The 6000-nt window shown below is 54.2% G+C and overlaps 1 protein-coding gene and 1 long non-coding RNA gene across 3 annotated transcripts in view; one reads left to right on the top strand and one right to left on the bottom strand.

The window, feature by feature from the left end:
• LOC125184759 (uncharacterized) lies at positions 1 to 3713 on the bottom strand. The gene is made up of 3 exons (XR_010830703.1): positions 3595 to 3713; positions 965 to 1281; positions 1 to 882 (listed from the first exon to the last, which is right to left on the bottom strand). It is a non-coding gene; the product is annotated as an uncharacterized lncRNA (long non-coding RNA).
• Positions 3714 to 3781: 68 nt separating this feature from the next.
• Positions 3782 to 6000, top strand: part of EXTL3 (exostosin like glycosyltransferase 3) — a 131560-nt gene continuing 129341 nt past the window's right edge. For both annotated transcript variants that reach the window (XM_048079417.2, XM_048079415.2), the window contains exon 1: positions 3782 to 3924. The gene's annotated coding sequence lies outside the window, so the exon portion shown is untranslated. The remainder of the gene's footprint in view (positions 3925 to 6000) is intronic.

Below are 6000 nucleotides of genomic sequence, written 5' to 3'. Positions count from 1 at the left end.
AAAAAAAAGCACCATCCGCGGAGGCCCGGCGGGATTTCCGATGCAATAGTGCCACCCCGTGTGCCGTGCGAGCCGCGGGCTGCAGCCACGAGTGGCACCGGTGGCCCCAGTGGCCTTGGCGAGGGCGCGGGTGGGCGACACGGGGACCCCAACGCAGCGGGGCGGTGGCACCGGGGGGCCCGAAGTCCCCGGGGGGGGCGATGCGGCCATCGGGGGGGCGGCAGCAGAGGGGCAGGGGGTGACGGGGGCGTCCCCGTGGCATTCCCAAGCCCGTGGCCGCAGCGCCCGTGGCCTGCTCCCGATGCCCGAAACGTCCGGGGGCTGCAGGGACGCCGCTAAAAGCAGAGAAACACCGAAAATGCAGAAACTGCGTCAAATTCGGGACGTCTCCGGGCGGGAGGGTGTTTGGGGTGGGAGTAATTCCCCATTTTTCTGCTCTTCCCTGGCTTGCCGGTGGCCGGCAAGCGGCTCCTGGACCACGCGGTCGCCTCCGCTGCTTCGTGTCCTGCTCTGGAGGGGTCAGTCCTGTGCTAAGACAGTGCAGGGGGGAAGTTAATTCCTCTTCCCGTTCTCCTAGACTCTTTTAAATACATAAATAATAATATTTTCTAAATTTTGGGTGCGTGCTTAAAGCCTAGCAGCCAGCTGCTGACCCAGCCCTCCAAACCGTGCACGTACTAGAAGGACTAGACAAGGAACCTTCCCTGAAATGGCCCCATTTAATAAATTTAATGAATTCCCAATAAATCGGCAATATGGGAAGCATTCAACGTGTCAGTGAAACCGAGAGATCTGCGCGGGCTGCGCAGCTGGGAACTCAGAGTCACCGTCCCTCGCGAAGGCAAGGCAGGGGTCGTGGGATTCGCTTCCTGCAGCCTGCTCCTGGGGAAAGATTTGAAATGTTTCTGGACCCTGCTACCACCTAACGCAGGTGCGAGCCCCCGGCAGAGGGGAAAACACTCACTGTGCGTTTCTGGAGGGGACGTGGGGGGAAAAACGGCGATGCCACCCGCGAACCGAAGGGCCGCTTCTTCCAGGGGGGAGCTTGTGGGGCCCTTCGGGTCCGGTCGGGCGTCACGACGCACTCACCGGGCCGCTCCGGGGATTCAGGGGAAGGCGAGGAGCAGCCAACGCCGCACTGCAAGCCCGCGAACGCTCCCGAGTAACGGGGGGAGGATGGGTTTGGCACAAGGCAGCCACCAGGCCTGCGACGTGGTCACCGTCCTCTGCTCAGGGCAAGAGGCCGATCCCGCAGGAGCCACCGCTGTCGGCACTGAGGAGCTGATTAAAATCAAAGGGGAGAGGTTGAAATCGAAGGGGAGAGGTTGAAATCGAAGGGGAGAGGTTAAAATCGAAGGGAAAAGACTAAAATCGAAGGGAAAAGACTAAAATCGAAGGGAAGAGGTTAAAATCAAAGGAAAGAGGTTAAAATCGAAGGGGAGAGGTTAAAATCAAGGGAAAAGACTAAAATCGAAAGAGGTTGAAATCGAAGGTTAAAATCGAAGGGGAGAGGTTAAAATCAAAGGGAAGAGGTTAAAATCAAAGGGAAAAGACTAAAATCGAAGGGAAAAGACTAAAATCGAAGGGAAAAGACTAAAATCGAAGGGAAAAGACTAAAATCGAAGGGAAAAGACTAAAATCGAAGGGAAAAGACTAAAATCGAAGGGAAGAGGTTAAAATCAAAGGAAAGAGGTTAAAATCGAAGGGGAGAGGTTAAAATCAAAGGGAAAAGACTAAAATCGAAGGGAAAAGACTAAAATCGAAGGGAAAAGACTAAAATCGAAGGGAAAAGGCTAAACTCCCTGCCGGGTCCCCGGGAGCTGCCCCAGCGGCGCGTGGCGGAGCGCAGCGGCTCCTCGCAGGCTTGGCTTCACCTATTTCACCCCCTTTCTCTTAGATTATGTCTCCCCAGCTGCACTAATTGCCCCCAGCTGCACTAATTGCCCCCAGCTGCACTAATTGCCCCCAGCTGCACTAATTGCCCCCAGCTGCACTAATTGCCCCCAGCTGCACTAATTGCCCCCAGCTGCACTAATCACCTCTCCCCGGCTGCATTAGTCACCCTCCCCAGCTGCACTAATTACCCCAGCTGCACTAATTGCCCCCAGCTGCACTAATTGCCCCCCAGCTGCATTATCACCCACCCCAGCTGCATTATCACCCACCCCAGCTGCTCTAATTTTCCCCCGTCACGTTAATTACCCACCCAGCTGTACTAATTGCCCTCAGCTGCACTAATTACACTGGCTGCACGAACTCACCCAGCTGCATTAATTGCCCCCAGATGCACCAATTCCCCTCCCCAGCTGCATTAATTACCCTCCAGCAGCATTAATTGCCCCCAGTTGCATTAATCACCCCAGTTGCATTAATCACCCCCTCCAGCTGCATTATTTGCCCCACAGCCGCATTAATTACCCACCCCAGCTGCTCTAATTACCCCCAGTTGCATTAATTGCCCACCCCAGCTGCATTAATTACCTCTAGCTGCTCTAATTATCCCCCAGCTGCATTAATTACTTACCCCAGCTGCGTTAATTACCCACCCCAGCTGCATTAATCTCACCCCAGCTGTATTAATTGCCCCCAGCTACATCGATTCCCCAGATGTTTTAATTACCCACCCCAACTGCATTAATTGCCCCAGCTGCATTAATTACCCAGCTACACTACTTACCCCACTTGCATTAATTACCCCCCAGCTGCCCTAGTTACCCCAGAGCTGCATTAATTACCGTTAGATGCACTAGTTACCCCCAGCTGCACTAATTACCCTCCAGCTGCACTAAGTACCCCTCCCAGCTGCATTAATTACTTCCAGCTTCACTAATTACCCCTCTCAGGTGCATTAGTTGCCCCCCCGCTGCACTAATTACCCCCCAGTTTCACTAATTACCCCCAGCTTCACTAAGTACCCCTTCCAGCTTCATTAATTACCTTCACCTTCACTAATTACCCCTCAGCTGCATTAGTTGCCCCCCAGCTGCACTAATTACCCCCTACCAGCTTCATTAATTACCCTCAGCTTCACTAAGTACCCCTCTCATTTGCATTAATTGGCCCCCCGGCTGCACTAATTACCCCCAGCTTCACTAACTACCCCTCCCAGCTGCATTAATTACCTCCAGCTTCACTAATTACCCCTTTAAGCTGCACCAGTTGCCCCCTGGCTGCCCCAATTACCCCCCAGCCTCACTAATTACCCCTCCTAGCTGCACTAATTACCCCCAGCTTCACTAATTGCCCCTCCCAGCTGCATTAATTGCCCCCAGCTTCACGAAGTACCCCTCTCAGCTGCATTAATTGCCCCCGGGCTGCACTAATTACCTCTCAGCCTCACTGATTACCCCTCCTAGCTCCACTAATTAACCCCCAGCTTCACGAATTACCCCTCCCAGCTGCACTAGTTACCCCCCAGCTGCACTAATTACCCCCCAGCTCTACTAATTACCCCCTCAGATGCACCAATTACCCCCCTGGCTGCACTAATTAACCCAGGCTGCGCTAAATACCCCCCAACTGCACTAATCACCCCCCAGCTTTACTAATTGCCCCTCCCAGCTGCACCAATTACCCCCCGGCACCACTAATTACCCCCCGAGCACTAATTTCCGCCCCCCGCCGCCATTTTGTGGTTCAGCCACCAGAGGGCGCTCGCGGCGCGGCCTCGCCGCCGCCGTCCCACAATGCAGCGGGACGGCCGCGGCTCCGCGCGCCTCCTGCGCTCGGCTGGGCTCGGAACCGCTCGGCTGGGCTCGGAACCGCTCGGCTGGGTTCGGCTCCGCTCGGAACCGCTCGGCTGGGTTCGGAACCGCTCGGCTGGGTTCGGCTCCGCTCGGAAGCGCTCGGCTGGGTTCGGCTCCGCTCGGCGGGCCGCGGCCGCGGGGTGAGCGCGGAGCCCCGCGCAGCCCCCGCCCGCCCCAGGTAAGCGCGGCCCCGGCCCCGCTTTTATTTCTCTTTTTTTTTTCTGAATCTTGTTGCGTCTATTTATTTATTTACCAATTTAGTTTTTAATTTGACCTTTTACTTTAATTATTTTTTCCGCTTCTTGCGTGCTATTTGTTTGTTTACTCTACTTTCCCCACCTCACCTTTTTTGCCCGATTTTATTTATTTCACTGCATTTATCGGCAGTTCGCCTTCCTTAGTGTACTGCAGTTATTTCACCCCACTTCTCTTACCTTATTTCACCCATTTCCTCCTCCTTTATCTATTTCGCCCCCCTTTCTCTTACTTTATTTCACCCAATTTCTCTTGCTTTAATTATTTCACCCCATTTCTCTTGCCTTATTTCACCCAGCTTCTCTTACTTCATTTATTTCACCTCCTTTCTCTTACTTTATTTCACCCAATTTCTCTTTATTTCACCCGTTTTCTCTTACTTTGTCTATTTCACCCTCTTTTTCTTACCTGATTTCACCCCCCTTTCTCTTCCTTTATTCATTTCACCCCCTTTCTCTTCCTTTATTCATTTCACCCCCTTTCTCTTCCTTTAATTATTTCACCCCCTTTCTCTTACCTTATTTCACCCATTTTCCTTTTCCTTTATCTATTTCACCCCCTTTATTTTACTTTATTTATTTGTTTCACCCCATTTCTCTTACTTCATCTATTTCACCCCCTTTCTCTTACCTTATTTCATCCCGTTTCTCTTCCTTTCTCTATTTCACCCCATTTCTCATGCTTTATTATCAGTCTCCCCCCACCCATCCCTTGGACATTTCCCCCCCCCCCCCGTCCCCATCCCATCCCCGTCGATTTGGGTGCTCGCAGCCCCCCGTGGGGCGAGGGCTGGCGGCTGCTGCTCCTGGGGTGGTTTTGGGTCAAAAACAAGCAAAGTTGGGGTTAACTCGTGCCTGGAGGTCCTGCTGCGTGTAGGCATAGCAGTCGGGGTGAATGTTGCTGTGAATTTGGTGATTTGGGGAAAATCGGTTGCTTCTAAAGGGCTTCAGAGCCCCCTGTGAGCATCCCCCGGAGCGGAGGCTCGTGCCTCTGTGGGCTCCCCCAGGGTGAGGCTCCTCAGGAGCCCATGGGTGCCCATTGCGGTGTTCCTGGTGTCTCACCGTGGTCTTGTTTTGCTTCCTCCTCACCCCAGGACGTCAGTCGGGAGGGTTTGGGGAGGCAGGAGGATTTGGGGAAGTGGGGAGGACCTGGCCTCCCCGGTACGGCCTCGCTCTGGTCTCTGCACCCGGTGCCCTTGCGCTGCCTCCCGGGGCTGCTCAGGACTCGCCACCTCTCTCACGTTGCGTTTTGGGTTGGTTTCTTGTCTGAAAATCAGAGATTTGGATGACCCCCCCCTGCTAAGGAAACATTTCTGTGCCAGGGACTCCGCAGCAGGGGGGCTGGAGGATGCTGTCCGTGGGGGAAGGCGGTGTAAGTCGTGCCCCTGGGAAGGGCGCCCATAAAAACACAAAAACCCTGAGATATTTTTCTCCCTGTTGCCATCCCCACTTCTGTAGACCCGGGACCAGGAATTCCTGGGAATTCGGGCTGGAGGCACCGGTGCCATCGTTTGTAGGGTGCTGGAATGGTCCTGGTGGGTGGCAGAGAGCTGGGATACTGAGGGAAGTGGGGTTTCAGTGGGGAAAAACCAAAAACGCTGTGTCCTGCCCCAATGCGTGCTTCCAGGGGACGCAAGGGGGCACGAGGCCCCTGACCCCATCGTGATGGGACCTGCGGCTTCTGCACGCAGCGGTGCCAGCGCACAGCCCCTGGCTGAGGCTTTAAGGCGGCGTAATTCATTAAATGCAATCCAGTGTCCTCTCTGACACATTTTTGGGTCCTTCGTGCCGGTCTGCGTGCTTTGGGGAAGGGGGAAGCGTCGTCATCCCTGCAGAAAAGTTTGACATTTAGCAACGGATGAAGGCGTTGCTCTGTTTTAGCTCCTGTCATTGCTTTTTTTTTCCACTTTCCTGCCCCCAAATCAGTCATATACGGCTGAAACACGAGCGTGGGGGACCCTCTGCTCCCGTGTCACCTCCATCCATGCTCGTGGCAGCGG

This window comes from Anser cygnoides, chromosome 3 (genome assembly GCF_040182565.1).
Source record: "Anser cygnoides isolate HZ-2024a breed goose chromosome 3, Taihu_goose_T2T_genome, whole genome shotgun sequence".
NCBI lineage: Eukaryota > Metazoa > Chordata > Aves > Anseriformes > Anatidae > Anser > Anser cygnoides.
The sequence above is the reverse complement of the archived record's forward strand: the minus strand, read 5'-3'. Positions and strand labels throughout refer to the sequence as shown.